General features: G+C 38.5%; 2 pseudogenes; both read left to right on the forward strand.

Annotated features, from left to right (window-relative positions):
• The first annotated feature begins 3235 nt into the window (after positions 1-3235).
• On the forward strand, positions 3236-4626 carry LOC125101122 (histone-lysine N-methyltransferase SETD2-like; annotated as a pseudogene).
• Positions 4627-14572: 9946 nt separating this feature from the next.
• LOC125101365 (uncharacterized) lies at positions 14573-14659 on the forward strand (annotated as a pseudogene).
• Positions 14660-16859: the final 2200 nt, after the last annotated feature.

Consider the following 16859-nt stretch of genomic DNA (forward strand, 5'->3'; position numbering starts at 1 on the left):
AAGTTTATAATCAAAGCCCATTAGAAGTCTTTCAGACACTGGTGAGAGATTTTCCTAGAAGATTTGAGGAACAAGGCACTCGTTCTATTATCTCCTTTTCCATCAACCACAGAAATTTCCAAGTGGACAGATCAGAGGTGCCAGTTAATAAAGATATTACTGAAGAGATTTTCAACATGAGATTTTCAGATGGTTACGTGAACCCTGCTGCTCTGAGGTCTGAGAGGTGGGTCATATTTCTTGCTTAAGTTCACCAGCTCAGTAGTACTTCAGCAGAATAGACCACCTGTCAGGTGGGAAATATATCCCAGGTGGGAGGTCAGCGCCAGCATCTAAATGTTAATCATGAAACTCATCCTTCGTTTGTCCTCTTTCTATAATTTATCAGCGATGGGAATGTCGGAAGACAGTAGAAATAAAACATATGAAAATTTTTCTTCTGGAGCAAGCATTTTTGAGTTTGGGAGCCCTAGTTTCTTCTCACAGAGGTGACTGTGAACTGTCAGGAACTAGCTTTCAGGCACAGCAGGAACTTTGGTGAACAGTGGGAATAGTATCTCCATAGGCAACTACCAACACTGAGACGGAAAGGGAGATAATAGCAAATGAAGAATCTTATTGAAAACGTGGTTTAAAGTGGAACTTTTACATGTTTTCCTCTTTGGGGAGGTGGTAACAATTTGTCACAGCACAGGCACAAGCAAGTATCGTTTTCATTGTGCTCTTATGAATTTGTGATAATGTGCCAGGGTCGGAACATATGAAAAAGCAAAGATGATAAATAGAAAGATTAATGTCCTGAGGAAAATGAAGTAGTAGGTGTTTAGATGCACATGAAAGCTTTTCAATAAATTTCTTGTATCTGAAGCTTGTGATCTTTTATTTGATAAATAAAAAGCAAGACACTGAATAATTTGATTAGACTTTGCAATATATTTACCTTATTAACAATAACCTATCAGAATTCAAAGGCTATCCAGAAGTTGAGACAGGAACAAAAGGTGTCCAACTGGTGTTTATAAGATGGTAGAAGCTAAAATTTCACCAAAAAAGCAGATGTCTGAAAGGAGAGTAGAGACTGCAGTGTTTTTTATTTAAAAGGCACTACCTTTGGCCTTCTCAAATGAAACTTCTTATGCTCACTTATCCTTCCCTACTTGAATTACCTCAAGAATCAAGGGCCTACTTAGTGACCTCTCTGCACCTCAAAGGCTTTTTACCCTTCTTTGAAATGCCTATTTCTTGGAGGATAAAACATTTGATTCCCCCACCTGTCCTACCTGTGATGTCAGGAAGCAAACCCTGAGAACTGGAGGTGTGTGTAAGTGATTTACTAAGGGTAGGCTCCCAAGAAAAATTGCACAGGATAAGGCAGAAGTAGAACAGTGAAGGGGAAGAAGCCAAGCCAGGGTGCAGGTTTAGAAAAAGGCCCAACTGCAGCATAACCAGATTTCTCAACAGCAATACTTAGTGCTAAATGACAAGAGAATAACCATTTCTGAGAGAAAATGCTTTTCAGCCAAAGGTTCTTTAATAAATCAAGTATCCAGTGTGGAGGCCGAGAAAATTAAGGCCATCCCACCTCAAGTTTAGCTGATGCGGGAAACAGAGGCAGAAGAAAATCATTAAAATTCCTTACCTACTGACAAGCCCCTGAGACAGAGTGGCTCTCCCCTGGGGACTTAACTGCCCTCACCTTGAGGTTTTTCTAAGGACAATCCTAGCCTGACCGACCCCCTACCCCAACAGGTCCGACCAGAATCCTGTAATTCTACTTTAACAATTCCTTTAGGAAACTTTATCTTTAAACCTCCAAGAGAGTGTGGAGAATCATTCCCAAGCATATGGCCCACTGATATACATCTAAAGGGTCTCATGAGAAGATTTTTTATTATTGGTAATAAATAACCTCTCTCCCAACAATAGCTAGACCCCCAAGGTCCTGGAGACCTTGCTTCTGGAAGTCCTTGGAGACTTACATCATCCATAATCCCCTTTGTCCTCACCTACCACCGAGTCCACCCTTACTATGCCTTTAAAAACTCCGACTGTAATCTGGTTAGGGGTCCAAGTCCCTACTCCACTGTGTCAGGTATACTTGGGCCCAAGCTTAAGCTTGTCAAATAAACCCTCGTGCGATTGCATCAGTGCTTGGCTCCTTGGTGGTCTCTCGGACACGAAAACTCGGGCATAAAACCAGGAACCTGGGTGGCTTAGTCAGTTAAGCCTGTGACTCTTGATTTGGGCTCAAGTCATGATTTCAGGATTGTGAGATCAAGCCCAGCATCAGCCTCTCCGCTTAGTGTGGATTCTGCTTATCCCTCTCCTTTTGCTTCTCCCCGATGCACTCTTTCTCCCATTCTCCCCTCTCAAATGAATTAATAAAGAATAAATAAAATAAATAAATAAATAAATAAATAAATAAATAAAAGCTTTAAAAATGAATCAATCAACTATCAAGTTTAGTGACTACTTTCATTTCTACCAATTGGTAACCTAAAACAGTTTAAAACAAAGAAACAAAAAAAATCCTGCAATCTGCACATCAGCTAACATTGGAACTGCTTCAGCTGAGGTCTATAAAGGTGTCTGGTACAGAGGTCTCTGGTGGAAAAATGTACATAACCATGAACTTATAATATCTACATTTTCTGAGAACCTGCGTGTTGAAAACTAACATCAGAAGTGAGCCTATATCTAGTTAGAAAAAGTCCCTGTATATGAAGCAGAGGAGGTACCAACAGTGACACAACAGGTGTCTGCATCTGAAGTTGACAGTGAAATAGCCGTGGAACCCAGTAAGCTTTCCACATCTGAAGCCAAGGTTGGCACTGCAATATGGCCAAGGAGGGCAGGGGCACGGAACTGGAAGAAACTCTTGCTGAGGAAACATCATCCCAAGACAAAGAGCAGGCTATCTGATGTGGAGACTCAGGGGAGCCAAGAACAGACAGATGAAACTATAGGTAGGAGTGATTTGGCCACCAAGCTCATGGGTAGTTGAAAAGACCTAAAGGAGGTAGGCTGAATTCCAAAGAAAAGTCAAACTGAGAAGGAGAACACAGAAACTGGAAAAGGAAGGGATGCTGTTGGTTTCAGAAATCAACAGCCACCCCAAAGACTCCTAACAGGTCAAGAGATAGACCCAGACAAGCAAACTCAAAAGAGGGAAAAGGAGATGAAGGGGCTCCCTCTAACCACCTTCTTCTGCCTGTGGGTGGGATCAAAAGGCCAGATGTCAGAGATGATGCACCAACTTCTAGAAAGAAAGTACGAATTAAAGACCACAATACACTTTTCTAGAGAGCAGCACTGGATGTTGTTTGGTCAAGAGGTGGCTCCAAGGGAGGCTCAGAAACAACAGCAGCGGATGGAGACCCTGGGAATAACATCTCCACTGCCCTCTGACTATCTTGGCTACAATGCCCTTCATCATCCTTTTGCTGGATACTCACCAGGTTATCCCATGCAGGCCACAGCATGGATCCTAGCAATGGACATTGCTGGAAAGGTCCTCCTCCCCACACCCAGCATGGACCCTGTGTGTTCTCATGCTCCTTACGATCATTCTCAGCCCTTAGTGGAACTCTGTATGGAACCCCTCACTGCCCTTCTGCATGTGGCAGCCCCTGGGAAGTTTCCAGTTCACAGTATGTGACCCAAAATGATGATGAGGTTCACCAAGACTTCCAGCATCACCATTTTGCCAGTGCCAGCCCCAGGCCCAGTCCAGGGATAGAATCCGGGGTCTGGGATTCAAACCAATAGCCTGTCGGTATCCAGCAGCAGTACTCTCCTGCTGCAGTCTCAGACAACCGTATATTACCAAGGACAGACTTATCCAACTGTCTATGGTGTGACATCAACCCTACTCACAGACAGCTCCGCCAACTGTACAGTTATGCCCAGCCAAGTCATCAGTACACCCAGGAACAACAGATTTCCACAGCTCATGCACATCCCATGCAGCGATGGTACAGAAAATTGCAGCCATGACTACAAGTTGCAACATGGCGACCTTGGCCCTTACAACCTCCTGAAATGGTAGCAAAAATAATCTAGATCTGCCATCCCCCTCTCCTCTCAATCCAAAAAGCTGTTGTCTTAGCTCCCAACTAGAAGACAGGCCAAGATCCAAAAGGGAAGATTTATTACTACCATGAGATCACAAGGCAGACTCAGTGGGACCCTCCTACTTGGGAAGGCCCAGGAGAGGATGCCAGCCTTGAGCATGAAGCTGAGATGGACCTAAGAACCCTGACATATGATGAAAATCCAAGGAAGACCTCAAAAAAGCCTAAGGCAGCAGAAGCAGACACTTGAAGTGAGCTGGCTAAGAAAAGCGAAGAAGTATTCAGAGAAGAGATGCTCCAGTTTGTTGTCCAGGGCATGAACCCTTACTGGAAACCTGACTGCAAAATGGAAAGAATTACAACTGAAGTCTTCAAACACCTTGCTCACAAGCTGACTTAGGATATTATGAACAAAGGAGATGAAATACTGTAAGAACCTGAGGACCCAGAGTACAAAGAGAATGTGAAACACAAAACCAACAAGTATGTTAAAAAGTACATGCATAAGACTGGGGCTATTTACAAAACCAAAGAAGATACTGAATTAGAGTGACTCATGGGGCCAGAGTGGGAGGACAGGTGAACAGGTAGTATACACTCGGGAGAAGAAACACTGTGGGCCCACTGACCCACCCACCCTCCATCAGGGCTGTGCTACTGGTGACACATCGCCCTGGGGAATTGAGACCTGCATATTTCAATTGAAAACCATGGAAATGAGCTCCATGTACAACAACTGATCCATGCTTGTGAGCTGTGGGGGTGTAGTTGGAGGCCATCAGAGGGAAGGGCTTAGGTAAGGATCCTACTAAGATCCCTAACCCCATTCCCAAACCCGCGTCTCCTCCCTGAAGGGGCTGTCAGTGCCCAAACCCATGCTCATCCCCTCCCGGAACCCCTCACCCTGATGATCTGTATTATATTTTAATGTATACATGAATATATTGAAAATGATTGGTTTGATTTTTCCTGGTTTTGTTTGCTTTTCATTTTGCTTTTAGACTCCTTGTGCTAGATCACAGGAAGGGCTCTGTACTGATGGTTTAAGTTCTCCTACAAGGTTTAACTTGTTATCATGTAAATATTCCAAAGCAGGTTGCCTTGTGGTTTCCCAGAGCCGGGTGCTCTGTTTGTTTTTGTTTTTGTTTGTTATAGGTCTGGTGCTCTGTTGATAAGATTGATTTGCTGCTTAAAATCACTTTACATTACCCAATTTTCATGAACATTTTATGTAAAAAAATAAAACGCATTAAAGAAATAGCTATATATATGCCCTTGGAGTACCTCAAAGATTGCAATATTTTTTGCAATTTTTGCAATTGCAAAATTCCCAGGAAAGACACATCTTCACATTAGGCACAAAGGGTTTTTACAAAAACTCTTTGACAGGCAAACTTGGCTAAATTTACAATGCACAACTACCAATCACAACTTAGTGTTTTAAAAAAATAATTTGATTACGATCATGATTCTGTGTGTTAATAATTTCAGCAGAGCAGAGCAGAAATGGCTCCTCTTTCATATGCAGTGACTAGAGTCTCAGAGAGACTGAGCAGCTGGGGGGAACCCAATAGCTGGGAGTTGGAATCATGTAGCTCCAATTCTCAAACATGTCTTGTAATTGCCATAGAGAAATGAATGAGAAAACTGGCAAAACCAACAGTGGCTATTAAAATTTCTGCTAAAAACTGCACGCTGTGACTTCCACTCATGTTTCACTGATCAAACAAGTGAATGACAAAGCAAGATGTTAAGAGGGGACAGAGAGGTAGGCTATATGCCTCCCACATCAAGACAGGCCAAGATCCAGAAGGGAGTCTTCTGGGGGAGGATGCATAATGCAATGTACCCCAATTTCTGTCACAGTATGGGTTATCTCTTTCCCAACACTGAAATCCTATGACCCCATACACAGAAAAATGCTGGGAAGTTTTGTGGGTCATTTAAGTTCAGCTGAGAAGTAAATAAACACTGCCGTGAAAATTCCAAGTTCACATCTTGATTGAGATTTTTGCTTTTAATTAGCCATTTTCCAGAACAATGCAATCTCTGATTTTGTAAATGGCCACAGGTGGGCTTGAGGATACGGTGGGGAAGGAATATGTGTGACACAAGTGTCCTAGTCTGCTCGAACTGCCATAACACAATATCACAGCCTGTGGCTTAAACAATAGACATTTATTTTCTCATAATTCTGGAGGCTGGAAAGTCCACGATCAAGATTCTGGCAGGGATCAGTTTCTAGCAAGAACTCTCTTCCTGGCTCGCTGATGACCTCTTTACCCCTACATGGCTGTTCCTCTGAGTATGCACTTGTCCTATTGAATTAGGACCCCACCCTTATGACTTCATATAACCTGATGGACCTTCTAAACACCTTACATCCAAATATAGTCAAAATGGGGGTTAGGGCTGCAACAGCAATAAAGCATATGTAAGAAATAAGAAGACTGTTGATGAAGGACTCAGATCAGGGCTCTAGCATAAAGACAAGAAGTTGGGAGAGGAAAAGCTCTGTCTTGAACATATACCTGAGAATGTAAAGATCTTTCTATAAGTCAAAAATGCCTCCCAATGCAACACGGCCATTTTAAAAGGAACATGCAGAGTAGAAAGGTACCTAGGCTTCGCAGAGGGTTCTTGACATACCATAGTCACTTGCCAGTCAGTTCATTTGTTGCTTCCATTGCTTTTTTATGAATGAAATGGAAATAAAATACAAGACTGCATCAGTGCAATCATTTTTCACTCAGAACATGTGAACTCGTGTCAAGCTGCCATATCAAAGAGCTGAGAAAGGAAACATTAATATGTAAAAATAAAGGTTAAAATGGGAAAATGCCACAAAAATATTAACAATAAAACTGCCTGTGGGATTACGGTCTACATGAAAGTATTTCTTTGTAGCCTTACTCTTTTCCCTGACTCTTTCATATGTATTTTCTTCAGCTCCAAAATATAGAGTGAACTTATCTATCTTCTCTCCTGAGTAATTAGCCTTTAAAATATATGCAGTGAGTTGGCAATATGTGTAGTTCATTTGAAGTGGTTAGTACTCCAGAATTCTGTCCTTCATCTTCCATTATATTATTTTTATTTGGGGGTTACTTCACTTTGTACAATTTAAGCCAACATTCATATGCGGTTCTGAGATTTCTAACAAAAGGATAAAATAGAAAAAGTGCTTATGCAAAGATCTTTTCTCTAGGTCACTCCACCCAGGACTGTATTGTCATCTAGATGAGGGCCATTTCACTGCAAGAAATAAAATCCCCACTCTCACTTTATAATGCTCCCCAGTGACCAGTCGCTCCTGTGGTGTCCTTCACACGTAAGCCTTAGCACTGACAATCTGGTCATTTCTTGGGAGTCCATAATGCCCCCAGGACAGAGAAAGAGGCCTGGCACTCTTCCAGCTCACATAATTGCACTCTTCTTACTTAACATTCGCCTATATTTTCAATTAAATGTAACACTTCAGTCTATCAAATCCCTCTGTGCCGGCATACGGTTGCTGTGTTTCAGGTGTGTTCTTCACCTTCATGACAGGCAAAGTTCGCAGTCTGTGAATTGATAGCCTGGAAGATCCTATGTAAATGCAAACTATCATCAGTTCCATCACGGATCTGACTTTGACCATTTATGGAGGATCTACAGACCCTCAGTACCTTGCCCATAATGTTGGTAATTTGCCCAGAACTGTATTTGGGCATTGTCCAAAATTTTGTTGTCAAGTGACCTTTGCTGTTTAATGGGAAAGATAAAAGTTTTTATACCAAAGAAATAACATCTGAATGGATTGGTGGCAACAGGCAGTGAAAAAGCACATCATATAACACCGGAAGAAGCCATAAAGCTCCATAAAGGCCACCTGCTTTCTAGGTGATTATACCAGATAACAAAACTCAGGCTAAATCACTGGTGAATTTACTTTTACATATTTTCAATTCAAAGGAAATAACTGTGGATTGAACATAAAAATCTCAGCAATAAATTTCTGGTTTCATCAAATAGCAGCATTTAATCACATAACTACCTTTATTTTTTCTTTGATTTAATTTTATTTTTTCAGTGTTCCAAGATTCACTGTTTATGCACCACACCCAGTGCTCCATGTAATATGTGCCCTCCTTACATAACTACCTTTACACAAATATCTCACACTTCATTTTGAACATCTACACTTTAAAGTCCATAGCAACCCTTTGTTCAATTTAATCCTCCCAACATCTTTTGTAGTGATCTGTGGGTCGTCTCTGCCTACAGCTGCTAGCCACGATTTTGCTCTCTTCCTAGATTTTCAATAATACTTAGTCTGTAACCAAAAAAGTAGAATGAAAATATGCCATTTTATTTTGTCCTTTGTCATGTCTGAAGATCTCCTTCCAGTTAAATTATAAAGTCCTTAAGCTTGTATCTATTCTTTCTAGTGTTTAATGGTATTTCGGGCACAAGGCACACATTACATGAATGCTTACAGGTGAGCACTGTCTAGCCTCGGGCGTTAACTGACTCAAGTCCTCATAGTCAGGTAATGTACATACCAAACCTAACCGTAAGGTTTCTGACTCAGTGTACAGTCAGCTTTTCTCTTCACTGCAGAATTACTTCCTAGAGAAAAGATGTGCCCTGAGCATCCTTAGCTGTCCTTTGGCCCACCTTTCTGCGTGGATATATCATGAGGTAAAACATGCCTTTTCAACCCATAAGAGCTTTATTGATCTGAGAATGAATCAGTTGTGTGTGTTTGTTTGTTTTAATTTGGGGTAAGTGGTAAATCCTATTAGTCCATAAATCCTCAGTATCAGTAAGGGTTTATCTGGCTGGCTAGGAAATCCACTTAAACCTAGACGTGGAACAGAAGCATGTTTAGGTTTTAGGCAGAATATAATCAGTAACACTGGAACCACCAGCTGCATCTGAGTGCTGACCATTTCCAGCACTTCAGGCCGTGGGCCAATTTCTAGACTGCAAGCAACATCTCTTTCCATAGAACAGTACCCAGAGAAAGAGTAAGTGGTCAATCCATGTTTAGCAATTTCAGTTGCATTGTTTTGTAGTATATAAACTTTCTAATATGCTAATATAGTTATTCAAGGAGATGTAATATAAAAATAATAGAGAAGACGTGGGAACTTGAATATCTCCACTTAGGAAGACCACAGGGATACTGCAATTTCAGAGAAGAATTCGATTTAGTGGCAGCTGGGACTATGAAGAGCCTATGGGGGGGAACGAAAGGTTGGGGAAGTTAATTAACAAAGGACCTCCTTGGGGATGCATTCTTGGGGATGCATGAGTATGCAGATCAGAAAGGATAGTAGTCTTTAGGTATTAAAGTGGAGACCAAGCACCTCACATGCATTGCTTTGTTAAGTCCTTGAAGCAATCCAGGAAATAGGTACTGCTATCTCTTCTACAATATTAGAAAGTGCATTTCAGAAAAGAAAAAAAAAATCACAAACAGGTCTTTCTCACCTCAAAACAGCCTTACAGTTTATCCTGGTGATAATGAAATACAAGTCAATATGAAGATAAGAGTACAGGAGAATGTTGTTGAATGGAGGAGTCTAAAGTATGATTTATAAAGGAGATAATGCAGATGGAATGCCCCCCAGGATTAAATACCTTCCAAGCTTCAAATTGCTCAGCTCAAAGCTCCAGATGAGCTAAAACCAAACCTCTGGAACATTTGTCCAAGAATCCCTTTGAATGCTGGTGAATTTCTCTGTTTTCCTTAACACACCCCTCCCTAGCTGCAAGGGAATTGGGGAAAAACTAACTTGAAGTCCAAGCTGAAAGCCAGGAAGCATTGGGTTTTATGTCTTTTATTGGGAGAAGCTTAAAAAGACACAAACTCTGAAGATTCCTCATCAGGGACACTGAAAGGGATGTTAATCTCCAGCTGCAACCTCCCAGTCAGGGGTTTTAACCCTAGCTGTGCTTTAACCCTTGAATCACCTATAGACTTCAAAATAAATGCTGTTATCTGGACTTCAGGCTCAAAGTCTCCAATGTTCACTGTCTAAAGCCCACTACTACTTATCTAGAATTCAATTTTAGTTTGTGGTGGTTGTTGTTGTTTTAAATTCCCCTGGGTGACCAGCATTGGAAGCTAAGTTTGGGAACAACTGATAAGGAAGAGGAAAGTTTATATCTTACAAACAAAAAAGAGCATGAGGATAGTCACCAAAGTATAAAATCTGAAACTCTGATAATTTTGAAGAGACTCAAACTACATTAAAAACTAAAAAAAAAAAAACAAAAACAAAAACAAAAAAAACAAAGAAACAAACAAACAAAAAAACCCTGAAAAAAAAAACAGAAGAAACAATTCCAAATTGCAAAGAACCACATGAGAATAAGCATCACAATTTAGAAAAGGAAATAGACCTACATGGTGTATTTGGGCTGAAAATTCTAATTTGGAACAAAAAGAAAAGCAGTTTCCTTAACCTGTAAAGTCTAGAGGAATTAGACAAAGTTAAAAGTGAAGGCATATAAGCAAAGGAGAAAAATCTGTTCTTCTAAAATAATGGTTTTTTCCTTTGCTTTCTTGTATTTTTTTTTGATTAGGAAAATTCTAATCTTTTTATTAAGTATTATAACAGAAATTGAAAAAGAATTGTTAAAGGAGTACTTGTCACTAAAAGAGACAGAAAGGGACTTAGCAACTGGTTTGATATAAGCAAATTAATTTTCAAAACATACACTTATTTTTACTGTACATCAAACCATTAGTTTAAAATGATACAATGTGAATAAGATATAGAAGGTACATTCTAGTCATTCCATCTCTACGTATTTTAGCAAGGTTCGTATGTTTTTTGTTGTTGTTGTTGTTGTTGTTTGTTGGTTGTATTGCCATAAGAAATAATTAGGGTGCCTGGGTGGCTCAGTCAGTTAAGGTGGCTGTCTCCAGCTCAGGTCATGATCTCAGGGTCCTGGGATTGAGCCCCATGTCAGACTTCCCTCTAGGCAGAGAGCGTACTCTTGCTTTCTCTCTATATATAATAAATAAATAAAATCTTTAAAAAAAAAAGGGAAGAAAGAATTAGATTTTGCATTCTGCAAAGATTATCACAGTCTACTTGTTTGGTTTTTGGAAGTTCGACTTTTGGGAAATCACTCAGAGCACAAGAAATATGGAGGCCTTCATAACAAATACTTCTATTTCTAACCATATTCAAGTCAGTGCAGCCCTAGAAATTAATATGCTCTGGCTGAAGAGAGAAAGCTCAACCAAGAGGTGTACAGACACTTGGCTTTGTTCACTGTGAGAAGCTCTATTAACCAAGCATTTGCCAGCTTTATCAATTCTCCCTGACTGTTGAGTCTTCCTGATTGTTTATTTGTTTGTTACCATTAGCAGAGTTATTTTATAAATTCTCTCAGTATTGCCATATGCTGCTGCCTACCATCAGTCAGGAGTGGACTGGAGCATCCAGCAGAGGAAATTGAATTATGGCAGAATTGAGGAAGAGTGTAGCTATTTCCTTCTTACTGAAATGCAATTTGTTCTTTTCAGCTGGTGATATGGAATTAGGAAGAACTGCTCAATGAAATAATTGTGGTACCATCCAAATGGACAGAACTTCACTGCTAACTCTCTATAGAAGTTAAAGAATAAAACATCTCATAGCTTATGTGCCAAAATTATACTAGTCCTGTTGAATGTGTTTCTTTATAATTCAATCCCATGTGGTTAATCATCTACACATGTTTTCTTTTTGAGTAGTTTTCTGAGTAAAAATTTAGATAGCCAGATTGTTTTATTGTTGCTGATTATTTTAATAAGAAACTAGCACACTTAAAATTTCTCCCTACAATCAAGAGAAATCTATTGAAAGATCTTCAATAGCATCCATGATTACATAAGAAATTTTTCTGAAAATACTAAAACCATACTGATAGTATTTGAAAAATCAAAAAAAGTGGTTGCAAGGTAGAATTAGTGAGAAAGTCAAAAAATAAACCCCATGTCTGTCTCAATACACAACATGTTTCTACTGAAATTTAAATTTTAGCTCTCTAGAGGAAAAAAAAAACTATAGAAAGAGATTAGGTTTTAGTCCTTATTCCACCTTAAACTTAGGGTATTTTATTAGCCGAGTTATGTTATCCATCTACCTCAGTTTCTTCCTTCAGGGGTCCCTGAGTATCAGGTGCTCCAAGGGGTGCATATGTTTGATAAACACCAAGGAGGCAAGTTTGTTGATTGAGGGGCAAAATCAATGAGAAGTAACAAGAGTTAAGAAGAATGAGAGGCAACAAGTATACCAAATTGGGCTTTTAATCTGAATAAGGAGAGAAGACACTGGACTGATAGAACAGAAAGATGACTTTGTTTATAAGGTGCATCTCTGGTTACAATGTGGAAAATAGCAGCAAAGGAAGAATAAGACAAAGGGGCATGGAAACAGATAGGGTCCATTTGAGTGGGCTAGCAGTAATTGTGGTAGCTTGGTCCAGAATGGTAGTAACAGCACAAGGAGAAGAAGAAATAGACTTGAGGTGTACTCTGTACGTAGAACCATCAGAATTTATAGATGGATTGAGTAGGTAATGAGGAAAAGAGGAAAGTCAAAGCTACTTTGAAGGCTTCTGGTCCTGGGAGCCAGGAGTGTTGAATTATAATTTTTGAGATGGTAAGATGAGAGAAGGAGGCCTGGGAACAACATCAGGACGTTGGTTTTAAACATATTAATTATGAGATGTTTATTATACATCCAAATGAATATTTTGGATACTCAGCTTCAAGTAAGCCTGGAACTTAGAGAGTTGTCTGGCTTTGAGATATAAATTTGGGAGCCATCAGCTTGTAAATAGAATTTATAGCTATGAAATAGGGTGACACAATTTAGAGAGTAAATATAGGGAAGAAGTCCAAGAAATAAGCCATCAAGACTTCCAAGAGTGAAAGTCTGGAGAGAAGAGATCAGCAAAGAGGACCCAGTAGGAACAGATGGTAAGGTAGAGTAAAAGTTTACAGAATAATGCCTTGGGGGCCAAGTAAAGGAAGTATATCAAGAAAAAATAGGCTGATCAATTATTTACTGCAAATTCTGATAACTGATGAGTACCATGAGGTCAGGGATTAGACAACACTAGCCTGGATTAGATTTGTTGTGGCAATTTGAGGTTACCGGTGACTTGGCAAAAACTGTTTCAATGGGATGGTAAATACAAAAGTTTGATTAGACTAAATTCAAAGGAAAATGAGAGAGGAGGAAGTAGATGAGAATATAGATTAACCTTTCACAAATTTACCTCCACAGAGAAGCAGAGAAATGGGCGCAATTGCTGGAGACATATTGGGGCTGATGAGAGAAGCATGGGTTGCTTTTTAATAAATGTAGGATATTTGTATGCTTGGAGGGAAGAGGCACTGTTGAACTGAGGGAAAGATGGAAGAATTAATGGAGCAATGTCCTTGAACAGGTGAAAGTAGATGACTCCTACTACACATGTGCAGGCATAAATCATTGTGAATAGCACTGACCATTTGTTCAAGGTAATAATAGGGAAGATAGTGGGTATATCCTTCGATGCCTGAGAATAGATAATTGTGGTGATAAAAGCTTACTAAAGTTAACTTTTTATTGTTCAAATTTTCTCAATAATCTAAAAAACAAAGCCATCAGCTGGTAATGAAGAGAATAACTGGCAGAAGGTATGGGGAGAAAGGAAAATATTTAAATATTAAAGACCATAACACTCAAAGTGTAGAATTTATAGGGCTGTATACTGCAAAGGAGGCTCCTTCAGGGAAAGACATCTATGATATGCATAGGAGCCTTCTTGAACCTTTCATCAGCATCAATCTGTACATATGTAAAGTAAAATTCCATTATGCTGAATGAAGTTGCTCTTGCAACTTTCAAGGAAAGAACAATTGTAGGAGAGCTATAAGTTGAATAATTAGCAGAACACACTAAAAGCCGATGAGTGTCCAAATTCTCACTAGCCAGCATTAAGAAACCTCACTGAACACAAGATGACTGCAGCTGAATCCACAGGAAGGCCATGCCTTAACTGTGGGACTAAATTAGTCCAGTGTAAAGGTTATAACAGATCACCATCTTTTAATAGCTTAAAAAATGTTAAAGGGATCAACTTTACCCACAAATAACAAACTAAATACAAAAACAAAGTCTAAAACTCATTAAAGGAAAACAACAAACCATACATTCAACAATATAAAGTACACAATGGCAATATACCAATTAAAAAAAATACAGGATGTTAAAAACAAGCAAACAAATTAACAAACATAACCCATAAACATCTGGGGGGAAAACACCAGAGAGATCCAGAAATACAGAAGTAATGAATGAAGACAAAGAGGAAATAAGAACTAAATAATAAATGAGACAAACAGAAAACAAAGACTAAGATGGAAAAGTAAATAATCTAAATACATCAATTGAAAGGTAGATCTTGTAAGGTCTGATAAAGACAAGACAGAACCCTCTGCCATCTAAAAAGAGATACATCTTAGCTTTGCGCAGTGGCAGTATCGTAGCCAATGAGGTTTATCTGAGGCGCGATTATTGCTAATTAAAAAGAGATACATCTTAAATGAAGAAGACAAAGAGGAGTCAAAAGTAAAATAATAAAAAGAAATGCTATGCACATACTAATCAAAAGAAATCTGAGTGGTGAAATAAATATCAGAAAATAGACTTTAAGACAAGGAGTAATACCAGGAATAGAGAGGGCTCTTCCAATGAAAACAGGATCAATTCATGCAGAAGACATTATAGTCCTAAATGTTCAAAACGCCTGAAGCAAAACTGAAAGAACTGACAGAAGAATTAAATCTATAATTGTGGTTGGAGATATTAATCCTCCTTTCAATAGCTTAATACTGATAAAATTAAGTAGACAAGATTAAGTAAAGGGAGAGAAAACAATGAAATATAGCATCCACCAACTGAACCTAACTTGCCTTTATGAAACACCTACCCAGTACAGTAGGTGGTATAATGCCCGCCCCCCCACCGCAAAATCCGTGTCCACTTAGAACCTCAAAATGTAAAATTATTTGGAATAAGAGCTTCTGCAAATGTAATGAAGATAAGGATTTTGAGTTGATATCATCCTGGATCAGGGGAGAGCCTAAATCCAATGACACTGTTCTTATAAAGACTGTAAAGGAGAAGACACAGAGAATGAGATGATACAAAGACAGAGCCATGAGATGCAGAGATGCTTCTACAAGCCAAAGAATTCCAAAGAGTGCTGGCAAGCACTTTTGGTGGTTTAGTTTTGGTGGTCTAGTTTTTGACTAGAAGAGGGTCATGGAATGGATTCTCCCTCAGAGCCTCTCCATAAAGAACAAATCCTGTCAACAATTGGTTGTAGAGTTCTGATCTCCTGAATAGTGAGAAAATGAATCTGTTGCTTTGTCACCCAGTTTGTGGCAATTTATTACAACTACCCTAAGAAACTAATATACCCATCCAATGACAGTGTAATACACATTCTTCCTAAGTGAACACAGACCTTTTAACAAAATTGAAAAGTCTTGATAATTCCAAAAATATTCAATTGTATATATAGAGAATCTGCTCAGACTACAAGATTAAGTCAGAAGTTAGTTACAGAAAGACATTTTGAAAATTGCAAATATTTTAAAATTTGAACAGAAAACTAAATAAATCATAGATCAAGGAAGAAATCACATGGTTAATTAGAAAATATCTTTTTTTTATTTTATTTATTTATTTATTTATTTTTTTTTTTTTTTTTTTAAGATTTTATTTATTTATTTGACAGAGAGAAATCACAAGTAAGCAGAGAGGCAGGCAGAGAGAGAGGAGGAAGCAGGCTCCCTGCTGAGCAGAAAGCCCAATGTGGGGCTCGAACCCAGGACCTGGGATCATGACCTGAGCCGAAGGCAGCGGCCTAACCCACCGAGCCACCCAGGCGCCCCATAATTAGAAAATATCTTGAACTGAGTTAAATTAAAACCCAACATATCAAAGTCTGTGGAGGCAGTTACAACCGTGTTTAGAGTTACATATTTTGTTTTAGATACTCCTATCAGAAAATAAGAAAGATTTAAAATCAATAATTTAAAAATCCATTGCTTTTCTAACTTCTTGCTAGAATATAAGCTAATTAAATCCAAATAAGAAGGAGAAAAAAATTAAAATAAGAGAAAACAGAAAACACAAAGAAAAAAAAAATCATTAAAACCAAAATGTAGTTCTCTGAAAAAATCATTAAAACCAAAAAAAATTATTAAATTAAAAAAAAATCATTAAAACCAAAATGTAGTTCTCTGAAAATATTAAAAATATTTATATATCTGCATTTAGGATCATCAAGAAAAAAAACAAGACACAACTTACTAATATCAAAAATAAAAGGAGAGATTTATAGATCCAATAGACATTACCAAGATAATGAAAGACTGTAATAAACAATTAATGTCAATAGATTCAGCAATCTATAGGAAGCTGACAAACTACTCACAAGACATAAATTACCAAAACTAACTCAAAAATAAAATTAAAAAATCTAATGGCTGTATAATTTATCACCAATATTGATTTTGTAATGGAAAACTGCATGTAAAGAAAACAAAAACCCCATACCTTTATGAGTTCTGTAAACACTGCTAAGAATAAATAATATAAATCCCACTCAAACTCTTATAAGTATCAGCATGTAAATGGACATAGTACAATTCAATCATAATATAGAAAACTACTAAGCAATAAAAATGAACAAACTAATCATGCAAAAAAATGGATGTATCTACAACTACAGTGAGTG

Source organism: Lutra lutra, chromosome 5 (genome assembly GCF_902655055.1).
Source record: "Lutra lutra chromosome 5, mLutLut1.2, whole genome shotgun sequence".
In the NCBI taxonomy this organism is placed as follows: domain Eukaryota; kingdom Metazoa; phylum Chordata; class Mammalia; order Carnivora; family Mustelidae; genus Lutra; species Lutra lutra.